The following is a 27586-nucleotide window of genomic DNA, read 5'->3' as shown; positions in this document are numbered from 1 at the left end:
CAGGTCCTCCTTTTGAATAGAACTGTACGCAGTATGTGTATGTGGATTTTAACTCGAGCGTGGCTGAATAATGGGGCAGCTGCCCAATTCTGCCGACGGGAGGCCCAGTCCATTCTGAGGGTTCGGCCTGGTTACCACGCCACAAAATGGACGTCCCTCTGTTGGTTGCCAGGCTTGGTGGCTAGCCCGGGAGAGCAGGGAGGGAGGGTGAGGGGAGATCGCTTGTCGGGTTGAGGGCCGGGGGCGGCGGCGGCAATAGCCCACATTAGCCTCGTGGAGCCCAGAGGAGCGCTCCTGCTCCTCCTCACCCGCCCCACAAGAACAATCACAAACTTCTGTCTCTCAGGTGCTGCTTCCCACTTCAAAGTGGGCAGAGCCTGCACAGCGAGGCTCCGCCCAGTCATCCATCCAGATCGCAATCAGACTCCCATGTATGTGACGGGACTCCAAATCGCAAAGTCCTGCCACCTGAACCAAGCCCCTTTGAGGATGTGGGTGGGGGGCGGGGCGGTCGGGTTGGTGCAAATGGGACGGTAAGCCGTTTTAGTAAAGCAAAATACTGCAGATGCTGGAAATCTGAAATAAAAGCCGAAAATGCTGGAAACACTCAACGGGTCATGCAACCTCTGCGGCGAGAGAAACAGAGTTTCAGGTCGATGACGTTTCATCAGAAATGGAAAAAGTTAGAGATGTAACAGGTTTTACGCAAGTGCAGGGACAGGAAAAGGAGGGAGGGTAGGAAAAAAACAAAGAAAGAAAGACTTGCATTCATATAGCATCTTTCACGACCAGCGGAAGTCTCAAAGCGCTTTACTTTTGGAGTGTAGTCACCATTGTTGTTCTTCTTCTTAGACAGTCCCTCGGAGTCGAGGATGACTTGCTTCCGCATGAATACGAGTTCTCAGGTGTTTTGGGTAATTACAGAGGAGTTTCCCTGCTGTCTGCCACAGGGAAAGTCATCGCAAGAATCCTCCTCAATCGCCTTCTCCCAGTGGCTGAAGAGTTCCTCCCAGAGGCGCAATGCGGATTCCGCCCACTAAGGGGCACAATGGGCAGCATCTTCAGCGCACGTCAAATTCAAGTCGCTGTTGTAATGTCGGAAACCCAGCAGCCAATTTGCACACAGCAAGCTCCCACAAACCGCAATGTGATAATGACCAGAGCATCTGTTTTTGGGAAGGTCTGTGATAGGGTGGAGGGCAGGAGTGATTTAAATGACAAAAGATATGGTTGTAGAAGGCAAAAGGAGATGGCAATGAGACAAGTAATGAAACAGAAGATGAGACTAGAGGAGGTGTAAATGGGAATGGCAGAATGGCCATGTGAAAAAGTAGGGGCAGAGGTTACGTTCTGAAATTGTTGAACCCGATGTTGAGTCTAAAAGTGCCTCAACGAAAGATGAGGTGCTGTCCCTCGAGCTTCGTTGGAGCAGTGCGGGAGGTCGAGGACGGAGAGGTCAGAGTGGGAGTGGAGCAGGGAATTAAAGTGACAGGCGACCGGAAGCTCAGGGTCACGCTTACGGACTGAACGGAGGTGTTCCGCAAAGCACTCACCCAATCTGCGTTTGGTCTCCCCAGTGCAGAGGAGACCACATCGCGAGCAGCCACCTTCGGCCCGCTACCGCCTCGTACGCGCCAGGCGGCCCGAGTTCAATCTATCGCGGAAACATTTTTTTTTGCATCGGTGCAACAGCTGAAGGAAGCACCTGGTCCTGCTCGGCTATTTGTCTGCGTTTTCTGGGCAACCGATATTTCACTGCTGAGCAAGGCAGGTTGAGCACCGAGCCCTGCCGTGATCACAGACTCCAGCAGAGAAACAAAGCTGCCCTGCACAAGGCCGGAAACCAAATCCAACTCGGGTGAAAAACTGAACCCTTTGTGCAGTTCGGCTTTGATTTATTACCAGCAGATCTCCCGTGGCATTGCTCATGGATAGTGTTATGTATGTAACCCTTGGCAACCTGTATCACACCACCACCACAGGGCCTACCTGTTGGAGTCCCAAGGGATCCCAGCATCCCTTGGGAGCACTGTATATAAGCAGGCCTCCCATGTTGCACCAGCAATCTGGAGTTTAATTAAAGCAGCTAAGGTCACACTTACTCATTGCATAGAGTACTCAGTTGTATCACTTTATTATGAGCATAACAGGTAGTCTAAAGAAAGACTTGCATTTATATAGCACTTTCGTGACGTTAGGACATCCCAAAGTGCTTTCCAACCAACGAAGTACTCTTAAAGTTTAGTCACTGTTGTAATGTAAGAAAGGCAACAGCCAATTTGCACACAGCAAGCTCCCACAAACTGGAAGATGATAATGATCAGATAAGCTGCTTCATTTTTAGGAATGTGGATAAATATTGGCCAAGGACACCTCCCATGTAAAAGATCCCATGGCACTATTTTGAAGAAGAGCAAGGGAGTTATTCCTGATGTACTGGTCAATATTTATCCCTCAATCAACATAACAAAAAAAAAAAAAGATTATCCGGTCATTATCACATTGCTGTTTGAAAATTGGCTGCCGCGTTCCCCAGCTCTTCTTCGAAATAATGGCCGTGGGATCTTTTACATCCACCCGAGAGTAAATGGAACCTCAGTTTAACGTCTCATCCAAAAGTGCAGCATTCCCTTGGTAGCACACTGGGAATGTCAGCCTAGATTTATGCACTCGAGTCGGACTTGAACCCACAACTTTCTGACTTAAAGGCAAGAGTGCTACCCACTGAGCCACAGCAGGTTTTGATGGTTACTACAGTCTCAACAACTAGTTACCCATCACTGATATATAACAGGTGCTGAAGTAGTAAGTCAGATACGAACTCAATGGGCAGGAAAAGACCAGTTAGTCCATCAAGCCTGTCCCCCGCACCATGACAGATGGGACATCATGACTAAACGCTTCCTCCCCCCCACCCACCTCGCAGCTATGTAATGGCACAAAGCTAAAATATTATATAACTTATTGATATTGAAAGATAAAGCCTCACCGATACTAGAAAGAAAGACTTGCATTTATATAGAGCCTTTCACAGCCACTGCGCTTTACAGTCAATGAAGTACTTTTGGAGTGTAGTCACTGTTGTAATGTGGGAAACACAGCAGCCAATTTGCACACAGCAAGCTCCCACAAACAGCAATGTGATAATGACCGGATAATCTGTTTTTTTTTTGTTATGTTGATTGAGGGATAAATATTGGCCAGTACACCAGGGATAACTCCCCTGCTCTTCTTCAAAATAGTGCCATGGGATCTTTTACGTCCACCTGAGGGGGCAGATGGGGACTCAATTTAACGTCTCCTCCGAAAGACGGCACCTCCGACAGTGCAGCACTCCCTTAGCACTGCACCGGAGTGTCAGCCTAGATTTATGTGCTCAAGACCCTAGAGTAGGACTTAAACCCACAACCTTCTGACTCAGAGGCGAGTGTGCTGCCCACTGAGCCATAGCTGACACAAATTAGGAAACACAAAAGGATGGTAGAATTTTGAAACTCTGTTCCACAAATGGCAATTGATGTAAGATCAATTGTTAAATTAAAATCAGAGATTGATAACTTTCTGTTATCCCTTAATACCTTTGGTTATGGGCCAAAGGCAGTTATATGGAGTTAGGTCACAGATCAGCCAGGATCTCATTGAATGGTGGAGTAAGTCTGACGGGCTGAATTGCCTGCTCCTGTTCTTATATTCTGATATTGCTTGAGGCTGGGTGTGGGGGTGGGGGAGGGAGAGGGAGAGAGAGAGAGAGACAGATACGGGTGGGGGGCAGGTTGGAGGGGAGAGAGGGAACTCAGGGAAGACTGATCACGTTCTTCCAACCCCCTACAAGGGACATCGTTGGAGTGAATGATATTCAGAAGTCACACTGTCACTATTCACTTCATACCCAATAAACCTGTTAACAATCCGGGGGGGGGAGGGGTTGGTAGGGGGAGGCATGTACTGGGATACCTTGCTGTCTTCTGGGGAGCTCTGTCCTCTGTCGTTTCAAGAAATCAAAGTGGATTGAGTTAAAATTTGCAAAGTCAGTGAGACCTTGGGATGGGCGGTTCCAGTGACACATTCCTGTGAAACTTCAGGGTGTGGCTTATCCTCCAAGGGGACCAATCAGAAACAAAGGGTGGAGCATGGTGGCCATTTTTGCAGTACAAACAAGCGCGTCCTTCAGAAACAGCTCAAGAACGTTTTAGGTTAAAGGGAAAAGTACAGTCAAATGCACTATAAATAAATAGATGTTCAGGAGCATCTGGCTTTACAATATAAGATAGTTGTTGTTCTTCAGATTCACCCATCATCCAATTTCAAACGGTTTGCATTCTATGCTGTATCCTTAATCAATGAGCTTCTATCACCGACCTTCGCTAACAAGCGCCTCAATTGAAAGATATTTAAAACCTGCTCAACTTTAATCTGCAACAAAGGGGATATCAGTTCTTTCAAAGACCTCACGCTGTGGCTTTCAATGTATTAACCTTATGGAGGAATGGAGGTTCATGCTTGGCTCCCTTTCTTCTGCACCTTTGATAAAGGGGATGAGATGGGAATTGCCACTGCAATTTAGTTCACAATTCATGCACATCCATATTTCATGCTGGGCTCCTGAAACTCTTGCCACATCACAATGGCACAGAAAACAGTGCTTACTGAGCACGAGTGAAGCAAATCTCAACCTTCTATTCAATGCCACTTTAAATTAGCAAGTTAACACAGCGGTGTTGGACATGATTTTATTCTACTGCATGTAGGGTGGTTTGTGAAGAGAAAGAAAGAAAGAACGTACACTGTATTCAAAGCCTTTGTGGGATATCTCAAAGTGCTTCATAACACTTGGATCGCGCTATCACCTCGGAGTCGGTCGGTTGTGGGTTCAAGTCCCACTCCAGGGACCTGAGCACATAAATCTGGCACTCCCACTGCAGTGCTGAGGGAACGCTGCACTGTCAGAGGCGAGACGTTAAACCGAGGCTCCGTCTGCTCTTTCGGGTGGACGTAAAAGATCCCACGGCACTATTTCGAAGAAGAGCAGAGGAGTTATCCCCGGTGTCCTGGCCAATATTTATCCCTCAATCAACATAACAATAAAAACAGATTATCCGGTCATTATCACATTGCTGTGTGTAGGAGCTTGCTGTGTACAAATTGGCTGCCGCGTTTCCCACATTACAAAAGCGACTACACTCCAAAAGTACTGAAATTGACTGTAAAGCGCTTTGAGACGTCCAGTGGTCGTGAAAGGCGCTATAGGAATGCAAGTCTTTCTTTCATTCCATCTGCTGCAAATGCGGGTCAGGAATGTCTCCGCATGCCCCCGTTGCCCGCCCGCTTATACCGAAGAAACTGGCGCACGGCGGGGTAGAACGGCGCACAGAGAGACGAGGCAAAAATGCTCGTTGATCTGCCTGGCTCTGGTCATAAATCCCCTCGCTGCCATTCTCCCCAGTGCGGACAACCCTGGACAGTGCACGCCTCCTCTGCACCAAACCACAATTACACTACTTGATTAACTGCGTCCTCTAAACAAATGGCTCCCATCTGAAAGCTCACTCCGGCTGATATATTGCCAGGTTAGTCGCAGCGGTCGCTGTACAGCAGGCCTGTGCAGTGCAGTGGGAGAAACAGCAGACTTTACATTAGCATGCAGAGGGTTCAGTTGTCCACTTTAAACCAGCCTTCCTATTTGCCGGGGTCCCATTAATTGACCTGTTTACTGTAATAAAGTACAGCAATAAACCCAATAATTCAGAATGCTGCGAATCCTGACATTGTTTCCATGAATTAAATTACATCGAACGTACAGCACAGAAGCAGGCCATTCGGCCCAACTGGTCTGTGCCGGTGGTTATGCTCCTCATGAGCCTCCTCCCACATTACCTTTAATCCCATCAGCATATCCTCCGATTCCTTTTCCCCTCATGTGTTTATCTAGCTTAATTGCATCTATGCTATTCATCTCAACAAATATTTACATCCAAGAACATAAGAAATAGGAGCAGGAGTCGGCCATTCGGCCCCTCGAGCCTGCTCCGCCATTTAATATGATCACGGCTGATCTTCTACCTCAACTCCACTTTCCTGCACTATCCACATACCCCTTAATATCCAAAAATCTAACGATCTCTGTCTTAAATATACTCAAAGACCGAGTCTCAACAGCCCTCTGGGGTAGAGAATTCCAAAGATTCACCACCCTCAGTGAAGAAATTTCTCTTCATTTCAGTCCTAAATGGCTGACCCCTAGAGTATGAGAGGAAGCTTGCCAGAAACGTAAAAACTGACTGCAAATGCTTCTGTAGATATGTGAAGAGAAAAAGATTAGTAAAGACAAACGTAGGTCCCTTGCAGTCGGATTCGGGTGAATTTATAATGGGGAACAAAGAAATGGCAGACCTATTGAACAAGTACTTTGGTTCTGTCTTCACAAAGGAAGTCACAAATAACCTTCCGGATGTACTAGGGGACCGAGGGTCCAGTGAGAAGGAGGAACTGAAGGATATCCTTATTAGGCGGGAAATTGTGTTAGGGAAATTGATGAGATTGAAGGCCGATAAATCCCCAGGGCCTGATAGTCTGCATCCCGGAGTACTTAAGGAACTGGCTCTAGAAATAGTGGATGCATTGGTGATAATTTTCCAGCACTCTATCGACTCTGGATCAGTTCCTATGGACTGGAGGGTAGCTAATGTAACACCACTTTTTTTAAAAAGGAGGGATACAGAAAACGGATAATTATAGACTGGTGAGCCTGACATCAGTAGTGGGAACAATGTTGGAATCAATCATTAAGGATGAAATAGCAGTGCATTTGGAAAGCAGTGATAGGATCGGTCCAAGTCAGCATGGATTTATGAAAGGGAAATCATGCTTGACAAATCTTCTGGAATTTTTTGAGGATGTAACTAGTAGAGTGGACAAGGGAGAACCAGTGGATGTGGTGTATTTGGACTTTCAAAAGGCTTTTGACAAGGTCCCACATAAAAGATTCGTGTGCAAAATCAAAGCACATGGTATTGGGGGTAATGTACTGACGTGGATAGAGAACTGGTTGGCAGACAGGAAGCAGAAAGTCGGGATAAACAGGTCCTTTTCAGAATGGCAGGCAGTGACTAGTGGAGTGCCGCAGGGCTCAGTGCTGGGACCCCAGCTCTTTACAATATATATTAATGATTTAAATGATGGAATTGAGTGTAATATCTCCAAGTTTGCTGATGACACTAAACTGGGTGGAGGTGTGAGCTGTGAGGAGGACGCTAAGAGGCTGCAGAGTGACTTGGACAGGTTAGGCAAGTGGGGGAATACATGGCAGATGTAGTATAATGTGGATAAATGTGAGGTTATCCACTTTGGGGGCAAAAACAAGGCTGCAGAACATTGTCTGAATGGCGGCAGATTAGGAAAAGGGGAGGTGCAACGAGACTTTGGTGTCATGGTTCATCAGTCACTGAAAGGGGGCATGCAGGTACAGCAGGCGGTGAAGAAGGCAAATGGTATGTTGGCCTTCATAGCTATGGGATTTGAACACAGGAGCAGGGAGGTCTTACTGCAGTTGGACAGGGCCTTAGTGAGGCCTCACCTGGAATATTGTGTTCAGTTTTGGTCTCCTAGTCTGAGGAAGGACATTTTTGCTATTGAGGGAGTGCAGCGAAGGTTCACCAGACTGATTCCAGGGATGGTTGGGATGTCATATGAGGAGAGACTGGATCAACTGGGCCTTTATTCACTGGAGTTTAGAAGAATGAGAGGGGATCTCATAGAAACGTATAAGATGCTGATGGGACTGGACAGGTTAGATGCAGGAAGAATTTTCCCGATGTTGGGGAAGTCCAGAACCAGGGGACATAGTCTTAGGATAAGGGGTAGGCCATTCAGAACTGAGATGAGGAGAAACTTCTTCACTCGAGAGTTGTTAACCTATGGAATTCCCTGACGCAGAGAGTTGTTGATGCCAGTTCATTGGATATATTCAAGAGGGCGTTAGATATGGCCCTTACGGCTAAGGGGATCAAGGGGTATGGAGAGAAAGCAGGAAAGGGGTACTGAGGGAATGATCAGCCGTGATCTTATTGAATGGCGGTGCAGGCTCGAAGGGCCAAATGGCCTACTCCTGCACTTATTTTCTATGTTTCTATGTTTCTATGTTTCTGAGACTGTGATCCCTGGTTCTAGGCTGCTCAGTCAGAGGAAACATCCTCCCTGCATTTACCCTGTCAAGCCCTGTAAGAATGATGTATGTTTCAATGAGATCATCTCATTCTTCTAAACTCCAGAGAATATCGGCCTAGTCTGCTCAATCTCGCCTCATAGGACAATCCTCCCATCCCAGGAATCAGTCTGGTGAACTTTTGTTGCACTCCCTCTATGGCAAGTATAGATTCGTGAAAGGTGATGTTGTAGTTTTCTAAAACCTCCTCTGATTTTCGTTGTCGCAATCACAAATAAACAAGAGGCAAAATGGCTGAGAGCAGTGACTCACCGGAAGGTTAAGCACGGAGTATTGTCAGGAATAATATTTGTGCAAGTCTTGGGTGCAGCACTTGGTCTGAGATTGGGAGCCATAGTTCAAGCAACCCTCCTTGCATGGTTTTACTTCACACCTCAATTTTAAAATTCTCATCCTTGTTTTCAAATCCCTCCATGGCCTCGCCCCTCCCTATCTCTGCAAACTCCTCCAGTCCTAAAACCCTCCGAGATCTCTGCTCTCCTCTAATTCTTGCCTCTTGTGCATCCCCTATTGTAATTGCTCCAGCGTTGGCAGTGTTATGTATACAACCCTATGTAACCTGCTTTTTACCGCCATCAGGGGGCGTATCTGTTGGAGTTCCAAGGGATCCCAGCATCCCTTGGGAGTACTGTATATAAGCAGGCCTCCCATGCTGTACCAACACTCTGGAGTTAGAATAAGAAAGAGACTAAGGTCACACTTACTCACATCTACAGTACTCAATCACATTAGTTTATTCTGGACATAACAGGCAGCTGTTAGACAGATAGGTTTTTGAACCATAAGGGAGTAAAGGGTTATCGGGAGTGGGCAGCGAAGCGAGGCTGAGTCCATGATCAGATCAGCCATGATCTTATTGAATGGCAGAGCAGGCTCGAAGGGCCAAATGGCCTACTCCTGCTCCTATTTCTTATGTTCTTATGCCTTCAGCTGCCTGGGCCCTAACCTCTGGAATTCCCTCCCTAAACCTCTCCATCTCGCTCTCCTCCTTCAAGACGCTCCTTAAACCCTACCTCTATGACCTCATCTCTCTAATATCTCCTAAAGTGGCTCGACTTGTGGTGCTGCAGGTTGTAAGGGGTAACGTTACAAGTTCGCTCGCTGGCACGGAGCTTTGCCTGGTGGGTGCATGCTGTGGATTCAGGCACAGGTTCCCCTCTCCACCCTCCCATGGTTTTCTGTCTATTTAATGGCTCCCTTCGGTAAGCCAACCATATTCCAAAGCCAAATCAAATGAAGTTGGGATGCTGGATGTCCTGAGGAGAATTGCAGCAAGCTCGGGAGCAGTTGGAGGATGCCCATCTCCGAGATCGCAGTGGGAGGGTTAACAATACATTTTGCCACTCTGTATTTTTCTCCATTCTACACACAAGATGGCGATTTGAACCCTATCAAATCATAGAATGGTTACAGCACAGAAGGAGACCATTCGGCCCATCGAGCCCGTGCCGGCTCTCTGCAAGAGCACTTCAGCTAGTCGCACTCCCCGCCCTTTCCCCGTAGTCCTGCAATTTTTGGTCTTTTAGGAACTTATCCAACTCCCTTTTGAAAGCCACGATTGAGTCTGCCTCCACCACCCTCTCAGGCAGCGCATTCCCGATCCTAACCCCTCGCTGCGTAAAAAAGTTTTTCCTCATGTCGCCTTTGGTTTTTCTGCCAATCTCCTTAAATCTGTGTCCTCTGGTTCTCGACCCTCCAGCCAATGGGAACAGTTTCTCTCTATCTACTCTGTCCAGACCCCTCATAATTTTGAACACCTCGATCAAATCTCCTCTCAACCTTCTCTGCTCCAAGGAAACCAATCCCAGCTTCTCCAGTCTATCCACGTAATTGAAGTCCCTCATCCCTGGAATCATTCTCGCAAATGTTTACCTTTAAGTGTCATGTTCTTCAGTAACTGAATGGAATCCAGCCGAATTTTATTCCCCTTTTCGCCCCTCCTCTTCTGAAGGCACGGACTCCCTTACAGCAGTATGGTTCCTCAACAATCTCTCCCAAGGCCATTCTTGTGTATGGGCCCAATGAGTGAGGGCAGAAGGACCTGTACACAGTGTGTATTTTCCAGTTGGAATCACTAGATGATGATCGGGAACAGGAAGCATCCCGGGACCACTGGGCAAAATTAAATGTCCTCACTGCAGTCATTATGAGCATCATCATGATAGACAGTCCCTCAAAATCGAGGAAGACTTGCTTCCACTCCAAAAGTGAGTTCTCAGGTGACTGTACAATCCAATACGGGAATTACAGTCCCTGTCACAGGTGGGACAGACAGTGGTTAAAGGAAAGGGTGGGTGGGACAGGTTTGCCGCAGGCTCCTTCCGCTGCCTGCGCTTGGTTTCTACATGCTCTCGGCGACGAGACTCGAGGTGCTCAGCGCCCTCTCGGATGCTCTTCCTCCACTTAGGGCGGTCTTTGGCCAGGGACTCCCGTGTCGGTGGGAATGTTGCATTTTATCAAAGAGGCTTTGAGGGTGTCCTTGAAATGTTTCCTCTACCGTGTAGGAGTTCCAAGTAGAGCGCTTGCTCTTGTGTCGGGCATGCGGACAATGTGGTCCGCCTAACGGAGCTGGTCAAGTGTGGTCAGTGCTTCGATGCTGCGGATGTTGGCCTGGGCGAGAACACTGATGTTGGTGCCTCGGTCCTCCAAGGGGATTTGCAGGATCTTGCAGAGATATTGTTAGCTGCACCGCTAACTCAACATTCAGACAGAGCGAGGGAGAGATAGAGACGGAGAGATAGAGAGAGAAAAAAAAGAGAGAGAGAGAGAGAGAGAGAATCAAAGAGAGAGAGAGAAATGAAAGAGAGACTAGAGAGAGAAATGAAAGATTAAAAAGACAGACAGAGATACAGACACAGAGAAAGGCCGATAGACAGACAGAGACAGAGACAGAGACAGGGAGACAGAGAGGAGAGAGAAAAAAGCGTCTGTCACGAACCAAGACATTTCAAAGCACTTTAAAATTAATGAAGCAATTTTGAAGTGAACTCACTGTTGTAATGCAGGAAACACAGCAGCCAATTTGCGCACAGCGAGCTTCCACAACCAGCAATGAAGTAAATGACCAGATCATCTGTTGGTTAAGGGATAAATGTTGGCCTGGATACCACGTGAACTCCCCTGCTCTTCTTTGAAAGAGCGCCATAGGAACTTTTCCATCCACTTGAGAGAGCAGATGGGGCCTCGGTTTAACGTCTCATCTGAAAGACGGTAGCTCTGACGGTGCAGCGCTCCCTCAGCTCTCCACTGGAGTGTCAGTGTTCCCATTCATACTTGCACGCTGCTGGCATTGTCTGTGCGTGGATCGGTCGCTAGTGTTGCTCCCTCCCATGGTCCAATAGCCTGCCAACGTTCACTGTTCGGGATCACAGAGGATACTGGAGGATCGCCACCACCCAGCAAGACTCAACACCTTAGGAACAGTGAAATATTAGGAACAGGAGGAGGCCGTTCAGCCCCTCGAGCCTGCTCCACCATTCAATTTATAGATTTATGGGATTATGGGAGCACGTAAGTCGAGGCTGACACTCCAGCGTAGTGCTGCGGGAGCGCTGTGCTGTTGGAGGTGCCGTCTTTCGGATGAGACGTTAAACCGAGGCCCCGTCTGCCCTCTCAAGTGGGCGTAAAAGATCCCATGACACTATTTCGAAGAAGAGCAGGGGAGTTATCCCCGGTGTCCTGGCCAATATTTATCCCTCAATCAACATAACTAAAACAGATTATCTGGTCATCGCCACGTAGCTGTTTGTTGGGAGCTTGCTGTGCGCAAATTGGCTGCCGCGTTTCCCACATTGCAACAGTGACCACGCTCCAAAAGTACTTCATTGGCTGTAAAGCGCTTTGAGGCATCCGGTGGTCGTGAAAGGCGCTATATAAATGCAAGTCTTTCTTTCATGTTATTTTTTGGGCTGTCGAGGTATTCCTGGAGGCCGCCTAAAATAGGCGTTTGGCGTCTTTCTTATTAGATCATGGCTGATCTGCACCACAACTCCATTTGCCTAGCTTAGCTCCATCTCCCTGGATACCCTTACCTCACAAAAATCTATCAATCCCAGTCTGAAAAGCTCCAAATGACTCCTAGCATCCACAGCCTTTTGGGGAAGAGAATTCCAGATTTCCACGACCCTTGGTGTGAACAGATGCTTCCTTATTTCGTTCCTCAACAACCTCGCTTGGATTTTAAGAGTATGTCGTGCGGTCCTTGATAACCCACCAGAGGAAATAATTTCTCCGCATCTAACCTATCGAAGCCTCTTAACATTTTAAGGACCTCGATCAGATCCCTCCCCTCCCCCCCCACCTCTCCTACACGCAGGAGAAAAGCAGCTGAATTTGTGCAACTTGTCTTTATAATTTAACCCTCCGAGGCCCTTCAGAAAGACTTGCATTTATATAGCGCCTTTCATGACCACCAGACATCTCAAAGCGCTTTACAGCCAATGAACTACTTTTGGAGTGTAGTCACTGTTGTAAGGCGGGAAACGCGGCAGCCACTTTGTGCACAGCAAGCCCCCACAAACAGCAATGTGCTAATGACCAGATAATCTGCTTTTTGTTATGTTGAATGAAAGTTGAATATTGGCCCCAGGACACTGGGGAGAACTCCCCTGCTCTTTGAAATGGTGGCCACGGGATATTTTACGTCCACTTGAGAGAGCAGACAGGGCCTCAGTTTAACATCTCATCCGAAAGACAGCACCTCCGACAGTGCAGCGCTCCCTCAGCACTGCGCTGGAGTGTCAACTTAGAGTTACGTGCTCAGGTCTCTGAAGTGGAACTTGAACCCACAACCTTTCGACTCGGAGGCGAGAGTGCTGCCCACTGAGCCAAAGGGAGAAAATGGGGAAAGAAAATGTCTTCAAAATCGGCCTACATCCAAACTCCAAACGATCGTCAATGCTCCATGGTCCATGATCCGGCTTGCGATGTCTCATCGTGCTAATCAGAGGTGAAGAGCAGCATTGCACAAATAAACCTGATTATAATGGAGATATATTCACGACCTCGAAGCAGTGAATTCTGGCTGCAAACCAAACCATAAGGAAGTCCGCAGATCTTGTAACTCACGCCAGAAATGAAGAAAAGCCCTGACAATCATCGCACTTAACACACTGAAAGCAGATGTCTATAACCGCCGTGAACTTTGGTTGACCCACCTTGTGGTGAACCTCAGACCTCGTTTGGGGTTTTAATTTGGTTTTGATTTAAATCGGGGTGTGTGTGTGTGTGTGTGTGTGTGTTTTTTCTTGACTGTCATTAGACTGTGATACAATTATCTTCGCCTTCTGGAGCATGACTACCCGTCAGGAATGGGCCCGAACAATAATTGTTGCAAAGATCACCATCGAGATCCGACTGTCCACCGTGTTTGTGCAACTCTCTGTTTCTCACTCGGGACCACGGAGGTTTAAAGAGGCATCGGGATATAAAAGACCGAATTTTCCGCTCAGCGGGAGTCTGAAAGCTGCAGTTAGCCTCGTCCTTTGTCCCCCCCCTGCCGTCCTTGGCAGCTGTGGGTGTGACCCGGGAATCTCCGCGCCAGCAGGCTCACCTCTGACCCAGGTGGGCGTGGGGTCAAGCCCCACTCCAGACACTTATATAAGAACATAAGAAATAAGAACAGGAGTCAGCCATAAGGCCCCTCGAGCCTGCTCTGCCATTCAATAAGATCATGGCTGATCTGATCATGGACTCAGCTCCACTTCCCTGCCCGCTCCCCATCACCCCTTATCGTTTAAGAAACTGTCTATTTTTGACTTAAATTTATTCAATGTCCCAGCTTCCACAGCTCTCTGAGGCAGCGAATTCCACAGATTTACAACCCTCTGAGAGAAGAAATTTCTCCTCATCTCTGTTTTAAATGGGCGGCCCCTTATTCTAAGATCATGCCCTCTAGTTCTAGTCTCCCCCATCAGTGGAAACATCCTCTCTGCATCCCACCTTGTCAAGCCCCCTCATAATCTTATACGTTTCAATAAGATCACTTCTCATTCTTCTGAATTCCAATGAGTAGAGGCCCAACCTACTCAACCTTTCCTCATAAGTCAACCCCCTCATCCCCGGAATCAACCGAGTGAATCTTCTCTGAACTGCCTCCAAAGCAAGTATACCCTTTCGTAAATATGGAAACCAAAACTGCATGCAGTATTCCAGGTGTGGCCTCACCAATACCCTGTACAACTGCAGCAAGACTTCCCTGCTTTTATACTCCATCCCCTTTGCAATAAAGGTCAAGATACCATTGGCCTTCCTGATCACTTGCTGTACCTACATACTATCCTTTTGCGTTTCAAACACAAGTACCCACAGGTCCCGCTGTACTGTGGCACTTTGCAATCTTTCCCCATTTAAATAATAACTTGCTCTTTGATTTTTTTCTGCCAAAGTGCATGACCTCACACTTTTCAACATTATACTCCGTCTGCCAAATTTTTGCCCACTCACCTAGCCTGTCTGTGTCCTTTTGCAGATTTTGTGTGTCCTCCTCACACATTGCTTTTCCTCCCATCTTTGTATCGTCAGCAAACTTGGCTACGTTACACTCAGTCCCTTCTTCTAAGTCGTTAATATAGATTGTAAATAGTTGGGGTCCCAGCACTGATCCCTGTGGCACCCCACGAGTTACTGGTTACCAACCAGAGAATGAACCGACTCTCTGTTCTCTGCAGAAAAACCTAGCACAGTAACCGAAGGAGTGCTGCACTGTCGGAGGTGCTGTATTTCGGATGAGACGTTAAACTGAGGCCCCGTCTGCCCTCTCGGGTGGATGTAAAAGATCCCATGGCTACTATTTCGAAGAAGAGCAGGGGAGTTATCCCCGGTGTCCTGGCCAATATTTATGCCTCAATCACTGAAACAGATTATCTGGTCATTATCACATTGCTGCATGTGGGAGCTTGCTGTGGGCAAATTGGCTGCCGCATTTCCTACATTATTACAACAGTGATTACACTCCAAAAGTATATCATTGGCTGTAAAGCGGTTGTGAAAGATGCTATATAAATGCAAACCTTTCTTTCTTTCAGTAACCGCCAATGTAAAATTAAATCAGCACTGGCTCCTCTACCCCAAAAAACAAAGATTTTGCATTCGTCAACACATGAATCACAAACCGTGTCAGCACTCCTCTGACTAAAAGCAACAACAGTAATGATGGGTCGTCTTAACAGGTTATATTAAATGGATAGGACTTAAAAAGCCAGCTCAATGCCATGCTGCCATGAATGGCTAAGAGCAAGAGTGAGTGGAGTACCATTCGAGAGTCGAGGACCTTAATGTTCTAATCTGCGTAATTCATTTCTGTAATTTACTTCAGCTGTCCCTTAATGCTTGCGTTGACATTGGAGAAAAAAATGGCCAGTTGTTCAAAAATACCCTGCTTTCTGAGAATCGCAACGGGAATGGTGGATAAATGAAACTTTTTTCTTTGCTGCATGCATTACCAGGGTCAGGTCAGGCACAGTACAGTGAGACGTTTGGTACAGATCACCTCTGCATTGCGGCAGTGATGTTCCGAAGCCTTGAAAATAACATGCACTTGTTACAGAAGTATCATTTCCACTTCCGTCACTGTGTAGCGCCCCACCCCTGTTCCCGCCCACCGCGCCACCCCCCCCGAACCCCTCAGATGGTGCCAACGTGTCGAGACACAGTTGCACGGGTGCCCTTCACCTTGCCGCACCTCTACCGAGCGACTCTTTGTTCACTGTGCTAACGCAGACGGGGAGCGGCATGGCAGGATATTTGACCATAGGGGGCATCACGGCAAAGCCAGAACGCCTCACCCTCGCCTGACATCCACACGCACCCTTCCACCGAGAGCCATTGGGGAGTGATGAGGAATCGGAGCCCTGGCTGATGTTTTGCTTCTTTGAACCAGGAGACATCATCCCACTCAGCCGAGATTAGCCAACTTAGTACCGACTTGGGCTGCAGCTTTCCGGTGTGAATAACTTAACAACTTACATTTATTTAGCACCATTAATGTAATAAAACTTCCCACGACAATTCACATTAAATAACTTGAATTTTTATAGGGCCTTCAATGCAGTGAGAAGTCCCAAGGCGCTTCACAGGAGTATTATGAGATTTTTAAAAAATTGACACCGAGCCGCAGAAGTAGAAATGAGCGCAGGTGACCAAAAGCTTGGACAAGGAGGTCGGTTTTAAAGGAGCATCTTGAAGGAGGAAAGAGGAGGTAGAGAGGCGGAGAGGTTTAGGGAGGGAGTTCCAGAGCTTGGGGCCCAGGCAACAGAAGGCACGGCCACCAATGGTTGAGCGATTATAATCAGGGATGGTCAAGAGGCAGAATTAGAGGAGCGCAGACATCTCGGGGCGTGGGGCAGAGCGGGGGGGGGGAGCTTGAGGAGAATACAGGAGATACAGAGAGATCACAGGAGTGTAATCAGATAAAAAGCATTGACATTAGGACAGCTGATCAAAAGTCTGGTCAAAGAGGTAGGTCATAAAGGAGGAGAGAGAGATAGAGTGGTGGAGAGGTTTAGGGAGGGAATTCCTGAGCAGAGACAGCTGAAGGTATGGCCGCCGATGGTGGGTTGAAGGAAATCAGGGATGCTCAAGAGGCCAGAATTGGAGCAACACAGAACTCGGAGAGTTGTGGGGCTGGAGAAGGTTACAGAGATAGGGAAGAGGGAGGTCATGGAGAGATTTGAACACAAAGACAAGACTTCTATAATTAGAAACATAGAACCATAGAAACATAGAAAATAGGTGCAGGAGTAGGCCATTCGGCCCTTCTAGCCTGCACCGCCATTCAATGAGTTCATGGCTGAACATTCAACTTCAGTACCCCATTCCTACTTTCTCGCCATACCCCTTGATTCCCCCTAGTAGTAAGGACCTCATCTAACTCCTTTTTGAATATATTTAGTGAATTGGCCTCAACAACTTTCTGTGGTAGAGAATTCCACAGGTTCACCACTCTCTGGGTGAAGAAGTTCCTCCGCATCTCGGTCCTAAATGGCTTACCCCTTATCCTTAGACTGTGACCTCTGGTTCTGGACTTCCCCAACATTGGGAACATTCTTCCTGCATCTAACCTGTCTAACCCCGTCAGAATTTTAAATGTTTCTATGAGGTCCCCTCTCATTCTTCTGAACTCCAGTGAATACAAGCCCAGTTGATCCAGTCTTTCTTGATAGGTCAGTCCCGCCATCCCGGGAATCAGTCTGGTGAACATTCGCTGCACTCCCTCAATAGCAAGAATGTCCTTCCTCAGGTTAGGAGACCAAAACTGTACACAATACTCCAGGTGTGGCCTCACCAATGCCCTGTACAACTGTAGCAACACCTCCCTGCCCCTGTACTCAAATCCCCTTGCTATGAAGGCCAACATGCCATTTGCTTTCTTAACCGCCTGCTGCACCTGCATGCCAACCTTCAATGACTGATGTACCATGACACCCAGGTCTCTTTGCACCTCCCCTTTTCCTAATCTGTCACCATTCAGATAATAGTCTGTCTCTCTGTTTTTACCACCAAAGTGGATAACCTCACATTTATCCACATTATACTTCATCTGCCATGCATTTGCCCACTCACCTAACCTATCCAAGTCGCTCTGCAGCCTCACAGCATCCTCCTCGCAGCTCACACTGCCACCCAACTTAGTGTCATCCGCAAATTTGGAGATACTACATTTAATCCCCTCATCTAAATCATTAATGTACAGTGTAAACAGCTGGGGCCCCAGCACAGAACCTTGCGGTACCCCACTAGTCACTGCCTGCCATTCTGAAAAGTACCCATTTACTCCTACTCTTTGCTTCCTGTCTGACAACCAGTTCTCAATCCATGTCAGTACACTACCCCCAATCCCATGTGCTCTAACTTTGCACATCAATCTCTTGTGTGGGACCTTGTCGAACGCCTTCTGAAAGTCCAAATATACCACATCAACTGGTTCTCCCTTGTCCACTCTACTGGAAACATCCTCAAAAAATTCCAGAAGATTTGTCAAGCATGATTTCCCTTTCACAAATCCATGCTGACTTGGAACTATCATGTCACCTCTTTCCAAATGCACTGCTATGACATCCTTAATAATTGATTCCATCATTTTACCGATGTCAGGCTGACCGGTCTATAATTCCCTGTTTTCTCTCTCCCTCCTTTTTTAAAAAGTGGGGTTACATTGGCTACCCTCCACTCCATAGGAACTGATCCAGAGTCAATGGAATGTTGGAAAATGACCGTCAACGCATCCACTATTTCCAAGGCCACCTCCTTAAGTACTCTGGGATGCAGTCCATCAGGCCCTGGGGATTTATCGGCCTTCAATCCCATCAATTTCCCCAACACAATTTCCCGGCTAATAAGGATTTCCCTCAGTTCCTCCTCCTTACTAGACCCCCCGACCCCTTTTATAACCGGAAGGTTGTTCGTGTCCTCCTTCGTGAATACCGAACCAAAGTACTTGTTCAATTGGTCCGCCATTTCTTTGTTCCCCGTTATGACTTCCCCTGATTCTGACTGCAGGGGACCTACGTTTGTCTTTACTAACCTTTTTCTCTTTACATATCTATAGAAACTTTTGCAATCCGTCTTAATGTTCCCTGCAAGCTGCTTCTCATACTCCATTTTCCCTGCCCTAATCAAACCCTTTGTCCTCCTCTGCTGAGTTCTAAATTTCTCCCAGTCCCCGGGTTCGCTGCTATTTCTGGCCAATTTGTATGCCACTTCCTTGGCTTTAATACTATCCCTGATTTCCCTTGATAGCCACGGTTGAGCCACCTTCCCTTTTTTATTTCTATGCCAGACAGGAATGTACAATTGTTGTAGTTCATCCATGCGGTCTCTAAATGTCTGCCATTGCCCATCCACAGTCAACCCCTTAAGTATCATTCGCCAATCCATCCCAGCCAATTCACGCCTCATACCTTCAAAGTTAGCCTTCTTTAAGTTCTGGACCATGGTCTCTGAATTAACTGTTTCATTCTCCATCCCAATGCAGAATTCCACCATATTATGGACACTCTTCCCCAAGGGGCCTCGCACAACGAGATTGCTAATTAATCCTCTCTCATTACATAACACCCAGTCTAAGATGGCCTCCCCCCTAGTTGGTTCCTCGACATATTGGTCTAAAAAACCATCCCTTATGCACTCCAGAAAATCCTCCTCCACCGTATTGCTTCCAGTTTGGTTAGCCCAATCTATGTGCATATTAAAGTCACCCATTATAACTGCTGCACCTTTATTGCACGCACCCCTAATTTCCTGTTTGATGCCCTCCCCAACATCACTACTACTGTTTGGAGGTCTGTACACAACTCCCACTAATGTTTTTTGCCCTTTGGTGTTCTGCAGCTCTACCCATATAGATTCCACATCATCCAAGCTAATGTCCTTCCTAACTATTGCATTAATCTCCTCTTTAACCAGCAATGCTACCCCACCTCCTTTTCCTTTTATTCTATCCTTCCTGAATGTTGAATACCCCTGGATGTTGAGTTCCCAGCCCTGCTCATCCTGGAGCCACGTCTCCGTAATCCCAATCACATCATATTTGTTAACATCTATTTGCAGAGTTAATTCATCCACCTTATTGCGGATACTCCTTGCATTAAGACACAAAGCCTTTAGGCTTGTTTTTTTAACACCCTCTGTCCTTTTAGAATTTTGCTGTACAATGGCCCTTTTTGTTCTTTGCCTTGGGTTTCTCTGCCCTCCACTTTTCCTCATCTCCTTTCTGTCTTTTGTTTTTGCCTCCTTTTTGTTTCCCTCTATCTCCCTGCATTGGTTCCCATCCCCCTGCCATATTAGTTTAACTCCTCCCCAACAGCACTAGCAAACACTCCCCCGAGGACATTGGTTCCGATTCTGCCCAGGTGCAGACCGTCCGGATTGTACTGGTCCCACATCCCCCAGAACCGGTTCCAATGCCCCAGGAATTTGAATCCCTCCCTGCTGCACCATTGCTCAAGCCACGTATTCATCTGAGCTATCCTGCGATTCCTACTCTGACTAGCACTTGGCACTGGTAGCAATCCCGAGATTACTACTTTTGAGGTCCTACCTTTTAATTTAGCTCCTAGCTCCTTAAATTCATTTCGTAGGAACTCATCCCTTTTTTTACCTATGTCATTGGTACCAACGTGCACCACGACAACTGGCTGTTCTCCCTCCCTTTTTAGAATGTCCTGCACCCGCTCCGAGACATCCTTGACCCTTGCACCAGGCAACATACCATCCTGGAGTCTCGGTTGCGGCCGCAGAAACGCCTATCTATTCCCCTTACAATTGAATCCCCTATCACTATCGCTCGCCCACTCTTTTTCCTGCCCTCCTGTGCAACAGAGCCAGCCACGGTGCCATGAACTTGGCTGCTGCTGCCCACTCCTGATGAGTCATCCCCCTCAACAACACTCAAAGCAGTGTATCTGTTTTGCAGTGGGATGACCACAGGGGACCCCTGCACTACCTTCCTTGCACTACTCTTCCTGCTGGTCTTCCATTCCCTCGCTGGCTGTGGACCCTTCTCCTGCGGTAAGACATTGCTGGACCTGCGACAGCTGCAGGAAACAGCGCCAGCGCTTATACATGGCCTTCTTTGACCTTACAAAGGCCTTTGACACTGTCAACCGCGAGGGTCTATGGAACATCCTCCTCCATTTCGGACGCCCCCAAAAGTTCATCACCGTCCTCCACCTGTTCCACGACGACATGCAGACCATGATCCTTACTAACGGATCCATCACAGACCCAATCCACGTCCGGACCGGGATCAAGCAGGGCTGTGTCATCGTCCCCAACACTCTTCTCAATCTTCCTCACTGCCATGCTCCCCCTCAGTCGACAGGCTCCCCACTGGAGTGGAACTAAACTACAGAACCAGTGGGAACCTGTTCAACCTTCGCCATCTCCAGGCTAGGTCCAAGACCACTCCAAACTCTGTCGTCGAGCTACAGCATGCAGATGACGCCTGCATCTGCACACAGACAGAGGCTAAACTCCAGGACATAGTTGACGTATTTACTGAGGCGTACGAAAGCATGGGCCTTACACTAAACATTAGTAAGACAAAGGTCCTCCACCAGCCTGTCCTCGCCACACAGCACTGCCCCCCAGGCATCAAGATCCACGGCGCAGCCCTGGTCAATGTGGACCACTTCCCTTATCTCGGGAGCTTCCCATCAACAAGAGCAGGTATTGATAACAAGATCCAACGCAGCCGTCGTCCACCTGAGGTAAAAAGAGTGTTTGAAGACCAGGTCCGCAAAACTGTCACCAAGCTCACGGACTACAGGGCTGTAGTAATACTCGCTCTCCTGTATGGCTCAGAAACATGGACCATGTACAGTAGACACCTCAAGTCGCTGGAGAAATACCACCAACGATGTCTCCACAAGATCCTACAAATCCCCTGGGAGAACAGACGCACCAACATTAGCGTCCTCATCCAGGCCAACATCCCCAGCACTGAAGCACTGACCACACTTGATCATCTCGGCTGGGCAGGCCACATAGTTCGCATGCCAGACACGAGACTCCCAAAGCAAGCGCTCTACTCGGAACTCCTTCACAGCAAACAAGCCAAAGGTGGGCAGCGGAAATGTTACCAGGACGCCCTCAAAGCCTCCCTGATAAAGTGCAACATCCCCACTGACACCTGGGAATCTCTGGCCAAAGACTGCGCTAAGTGGAGGAAGTGCATCCGGGAGGGCGCTGAGCACCTCGAGTCTCATCACCGAGTGCATGCAGAAATCAAGCGCAAGCAGCAGAAGGAGTGTGCGGCAAACTGGTCCCACCCGCCCCTTCCCTCAACGAATATTTGTCCCACCTGTATTGGACTGTAGAGCCATCCAAGAACTCACGCTACGATTGGAAGTAAGTCTTCCTCAATTCCGAGGGCCTGCCTGTGATGATGATGCCAGACCGGGAGCCAATGAAGGTCAGCGGGCACAAGGGTGATGGGTGAGCGGGACTTAGTGTGAGTTAGGACACGGGCGGCCGAGTTTTGGGTGAGCTCACGTTTATGGGGGAATGGACGATAAGCGGCTGGCCAGGAGAGCATCATAATAGTTTTCCAACTGCGTTTTATAACGGGTAGTGAATTCATAAACGGAGTCATTCATGGGACCAACAGCATCTGGTGCTTATTGGCACTGTGGAAGACTGTCCAACTGGAGGAAATTAAATACCGTCAAACTAGGAACAATTTTTTATTAAGAAATAAAGAAACATCATTGAGCGTTTCATGACCTCAGGACATACCAAAGCACTTTACAGCCAATTACTTTTGAAGAGCAGTAACTGTTGTAATGAGAGAAATGTGGCAGACAATTTGTGCACAAAAAGCTCCCACAAACAATGTGATAATGAGCCGATAATCTGTGTTGGTTGAAGGTTGAAGGATAAAGATTGGTCAGAACATCAGAAGGAACTCTCTTTCCCTTCTTCGAATAGTGCCATGGGATCTTTTACATCCACCGGAGAGGGAGAGATGGGGCCTTGGTCTCAGCCAGAGGGCGGCGCACCTCAGACAGTGCAGGGCTCCCTCAGTGCTGCACTCAAATGTCAGCCTGGATTTTGTGCTCAAGTTTCATGGAGTGGGGCTTGAACCCACAACCTTCTGACTCAGAGGCAAGAGTGATATCCACTGAGCAGCAATGGTAGCACAGTGCTTATGTTACTGGACCAGTAATCCAGAGCCCTGGACTAATGATACAGGGACATGAGTTAATTAAATTAAATTAAATCTGGACTGAAAAAGCGAGTATCAGTAATGGTGACCATGAAACTACTGGATTGACATAAAAAAACCCATCTGGTTCACTAAGGTCCCTTTAGGGAAGGAAATCTGCCGTCCTTACCTGGTCTGGCCGATATGTGACCTCAGACCCACAGCTATGGGGTTTACTCATAACCGCCCTCTGAAATGGCCCAGTGAGCCACTCAGTTGTGTCAAACTGCTGCAAAGAAGTATACTCACACAGATTGTGGAGGGTCAAGGTGGCAGCTCACCACCATCTTGAGGAATGGGCAATAAATACTGGTCTTGCTAATGATGCCCATTAAAAAGAGTAATGGCAGCCACCTATGGACACAGTATTTACTGGGAAGTAAGACGAGATTCATCAGGCCCATTTTTCACAAGGGTGCACCCTCGGGCAAAGGAGATGGTCAGGCTGATTTGAAAGCCGATACGCAGAACTAAAGGGGTAGCAGGGACCCAGGAGCACCATTTTGTACACAGTATACTCACTTAAGGATACGGTAGTGTAGTGGTTATCTTACTAGACTAGACTAGTAATTCAGAGGCTTGTATTAACAATCCGGGACATGAGTTCAAATCCCACCACAGTAGCTGGGGGAATTTAAATGCCCTTGGAGAAGGAAATCTACCATCTTTATCCGGTCTGGCCTATATGTGACTGAAGACTCACAGCAATGTGATTGACTCTTAACTGCCCCTCTGAAATGGTCTAACAAGCCACTCTGTTGTTCAAGGGTAATTAGGAATGGGCAATAAATGCTGGCCTTGACTGCAATGCCCACTATCCCGTGAAGCAATAAAAAAACCCAACTTGGCAAGGAACATTACAGCAGTGTTCTTGGACTGACTGTCAGCACAGATTAGGCTTCTCCACCCCCTGACTCAAAGGAATGAAGTTACTAAGGGATTATTTCTTTTGGAGAACTAATAGAATAAAGTGCCAAACTTGGAAACAGAAACCAATTCATCATTGTACATCTCGAGTCTCCGCCAGGCAAGAGCTGTTTAATGATCCACAGTGGCAGTACCAGCCAGTTCACAAGATTCTGATTCGGTGTGATCTTTTATTTATAAACCCCATGATTTCCCCCGGGCATGGCACAGACAGCCTAAAATGAAAGCCAGCGTGCCAGTTCCCCCAAGCACCCACTCCTCAACAAAAAAAAAAACCCAAACACATAAAGGACCTCTGCTAATTGCAAACGCTATTCTATGTCCATCAGTTGACGATGACTGCAAGGCTAGACTTCTTGTATGTATGCGCCGAGAAAATGCCAGTAAAAAAAGAGAGGCAGCCAATTCCCTTGGATATCCCATCGCTCACACGCTCTCGCTCTTGCCTGCGTGGGCCGAAACAGCGCCAGGGAACGATAACACAGTGGTTATGTTGTGGAACTAGTAATCCAGAGGCCTGGATCCGGGGGGACGCGAGTTCAAATCCCACCACGGCAGCTGGGGAATTTAAAATTGTTCATGGTTTTAAAATCTGGAATAAAATAAGCTAGTATCAGTAATGGTGACCATGTAACTCCCGAATTGCTGTTAAAAAACCCAGCTGGTTCACTAATTTCTTTTAGGGAAGGGAATCTGGTAGCAGTAATGGGGTGCTGCGCACCGGATGATGTCATGGGAGCTCCTCCCAGAGTCACAGTGCGGTTTTTGACAACTATGGGGCACAACGGACATGATTTTTGCAGTGTGACAGCTGCAGGAAAAATGCAGGGAACAGCAACAGCCCTTATGCATGGCCTTCTTTGACCTTACAAAGGCCTTTGACACTGTCAACCGCGAGGGTCTATGGAGCGTCCTCCTCCATTTCGGATGCCCCCAAAAGTTCGGCAACATTCTCCACGACCACATGCAGGCCGTGATCCTTACCAACAGATCCAATACATATCCTGACCGGGGTCAAACAGGGCTGCGTCATTACCCCAACCCTCTTCTCAATCTTCCTCGCTGCCATGCTCCACCTCACGGTGGAGTGGAACTAAACTACAGAACCAGTGGGAACTTGTTCAACCTACGCCGTCTCCAGGCCAGGTCCAAGACCACCCCAACCTCTGTCATCAAGCTACAGTACGCGGACGACGCCTGCATCTGCGCACATGGAGGCTGAACGCCAGGACGTAGTCGACGTATTTACTGAGGCGCAAGAAAGCATGGGTTTTACGCTAAACATCCGTAAGACAAAGGTCCTCCACCAGCCTGTCCTCGCCGCACAGCACTGCCCCCCCAAGTCATCAAGATCCAAGGCACGCCCCTGGACAACGTGGACCGTTTCCCATACCTCGGGAGCCTCTTATCAACAAGAGCAGACATTGACGATGAGATTCAACATCGTCTCCAGTGCGCCAGTGCAGCCTTCGGCCGCCTGTGGAAGAGTGTTCGAAGACTAGGCCCTCAAATCTGCCACCAAGCTCGTAGTCTATAGGGCTGTAGTAATACCCGCCCTCCTGGATGGCTCAGAGACATGGACCACGTACAGTAGGCACCTCAAGTCGCTGGAGAAATACCCACCAACGATGTCTCCGCAAGATCCTACAAATCCCCTGGGAGGACAGACGCACCAACATTAGCGTCCTCGACCAGGCCAACATCCCCAGCATTGAAGCACTGACCGCACTTGATTAGCTCCACTGGGCAGGCCACATTGTCCGCATGCCAGACACGAGACTCCCAAAGCAAGCGCACTACTCGGAACTACTTCATGGCAAACAAACCAAAGGGGGGGGGCAGAGGAAACTGTAGTATGTGCAAGCACTCTAGTAATGATTCCACGAGGTATGGCATTGTACTTGAACTGTAGTGACCTTAATCTGTTTATTGCAGCTCTTTGAGTGAGGACACAATGAGGTGAGCTCCCTTTTATACTTGGTTACCTGCAGCGTGCAGGTGACCCTTAACTCTCCACCAGTAGCACCCTCTGGTGATACAAGTATGGTGTATACAGTGTGAAGATACATTTAGTGGTCTGATGTTACAGTCCATACATTATACATATACAATAGAAACATTACAAGGACACCCTCAAAGCTTGCCTGATAAAGGGCAACATCCTTACCGACACCTGGCCAAAGACCACCCTAAGTGGAGGAAGTGCATCCGGGAGGGCGCTGAGTACCTCGAGTCTCATCGCAGAAATCAAGCGCAGGCAGCGGAAGTAGCACGCGGTAAACCAGTCCCACCCACCCTTTCCCTCAACGACTATCAGTCCCACCTGTGACAGAGTCTGTGGCTCTCGTATTGGACTGTTCATCCACCACCTAAGGACTCATCTTTATAGAGTGGAAGCAAGTCTTCCTCGATCCGAGGGACTGACTATGATGATGATGATGACTGGCTCCAAACAGTTCCACGGGTGGGGAGGGAGTGGGGGGGAACAGAATGGAAGAAGCACGTCAAAGGCAAGTGTTAAATTATTATCGAGAGCCCCAGAGGAGCACTCCAGCTGGTCGGCCACACAAAAAAGTCAAAACAGACCCCATCTATCGCTCCTGGCTGACAACAGGAGAGCACACCGAGAATTCTGGCTTGGGGAAGTCAGTGTGCCCGAGACTGAGAGGTGATCTTATTGAAACGTATAAAGATTCTGAGGGAGCTTGACAGGGTAGATGCAGAGAGGATGTTTCCCCTCGATGGGGAATCTAGAACTAGGGTGCATAGTTTCAGAATCAGGGGGCGCCCATTTAAAACGGAAAATGAGGAGGAATTTCTTCTCTCAGAGGGTCGTGAATCTTTGGAATTCTCTACCCCAGAGAGCTGTGGAGGCTGGGTCATTGAATATATTTAAAAGGTGGAGATAGACAGATATTTGAATAAGGGAGTCAAGGGTTATGGGGAGCAGGCAGGGAAGTGGAGTGGAGGTCATGATCTTATTGAATGGCGGAGCAGGCTCAAGGGGCCAAATGGACCTACTCCTATTTCTTATGTTCTTATGACCTGCACAATTTTCCATCCCTTCATTGTAAAGGATTTGTGAAGCTCTGAAGTGGCAGCACAAATTTACCCCATGGATCGCCTCATGTGCTTTATACACCTGTCTCAACGGTTACCAAGTCATTTGTCAGCCTTGCCTCAGTGGGTAGCACTCTCGCCTCTAATCAGGAGGCTGTGGGTTCACAGTCCCACTCCCATGAAACTTGAGCACATAATCCAGTTTGAGACTCTGATGAAGTGCTGAGGGAGTACTGCACTGTCGGATGGTACCGACTTTCAGATGAGACGTTAAACTGAGGCCCCATCTGCCCCCTTGGTTGGACGTAAAAGATCCCAAGGCACTAATTCGAAGTAGAGCAGGGGTGTTCTTCACAGTGTGCTGGGCCAATATTTATCTCTTAACCAAAATCACTAAAACAGATTATCTGGTCATTATTATTGTGTCTGTAAGCACTCTAGTAATGACTCCACGAGGTAAGGTATTGTACTTAAACTGTTGTGCCCTTAGTCCATTTATTATAGCTCCTGAGTGAGGGTACAGTATGGTGAGCTCCCTTTTATACCTGGTTACCTGTCGTGTACAGGTGACCCCTAGGTCTCCACCAGTTGCACCCTCTGGTGGTACAGGCATAGTGTATACAATGTGAAGGTACATCTCCAGTAGTCTTATGTAACTGTACATTGAGTGTACA

This window comes from Pristiophorus japonicus, chromosome 8 (assembly GCF_044704955.1).
Source record: "Pristiophorus japonicus isolate sPriJap1 chromosome 8, sPriJap1.hap1, whole genome shotgun sequence".
Lineage (NCBI taxonomy): Eukaryota > Metazoa > Chordata > Chondrichthyes > Pristiophoridae > Pristiophorus > Pristiophorus japonicus.
This window is presented reverse-complemented; position numbering follows the sequence as displayed.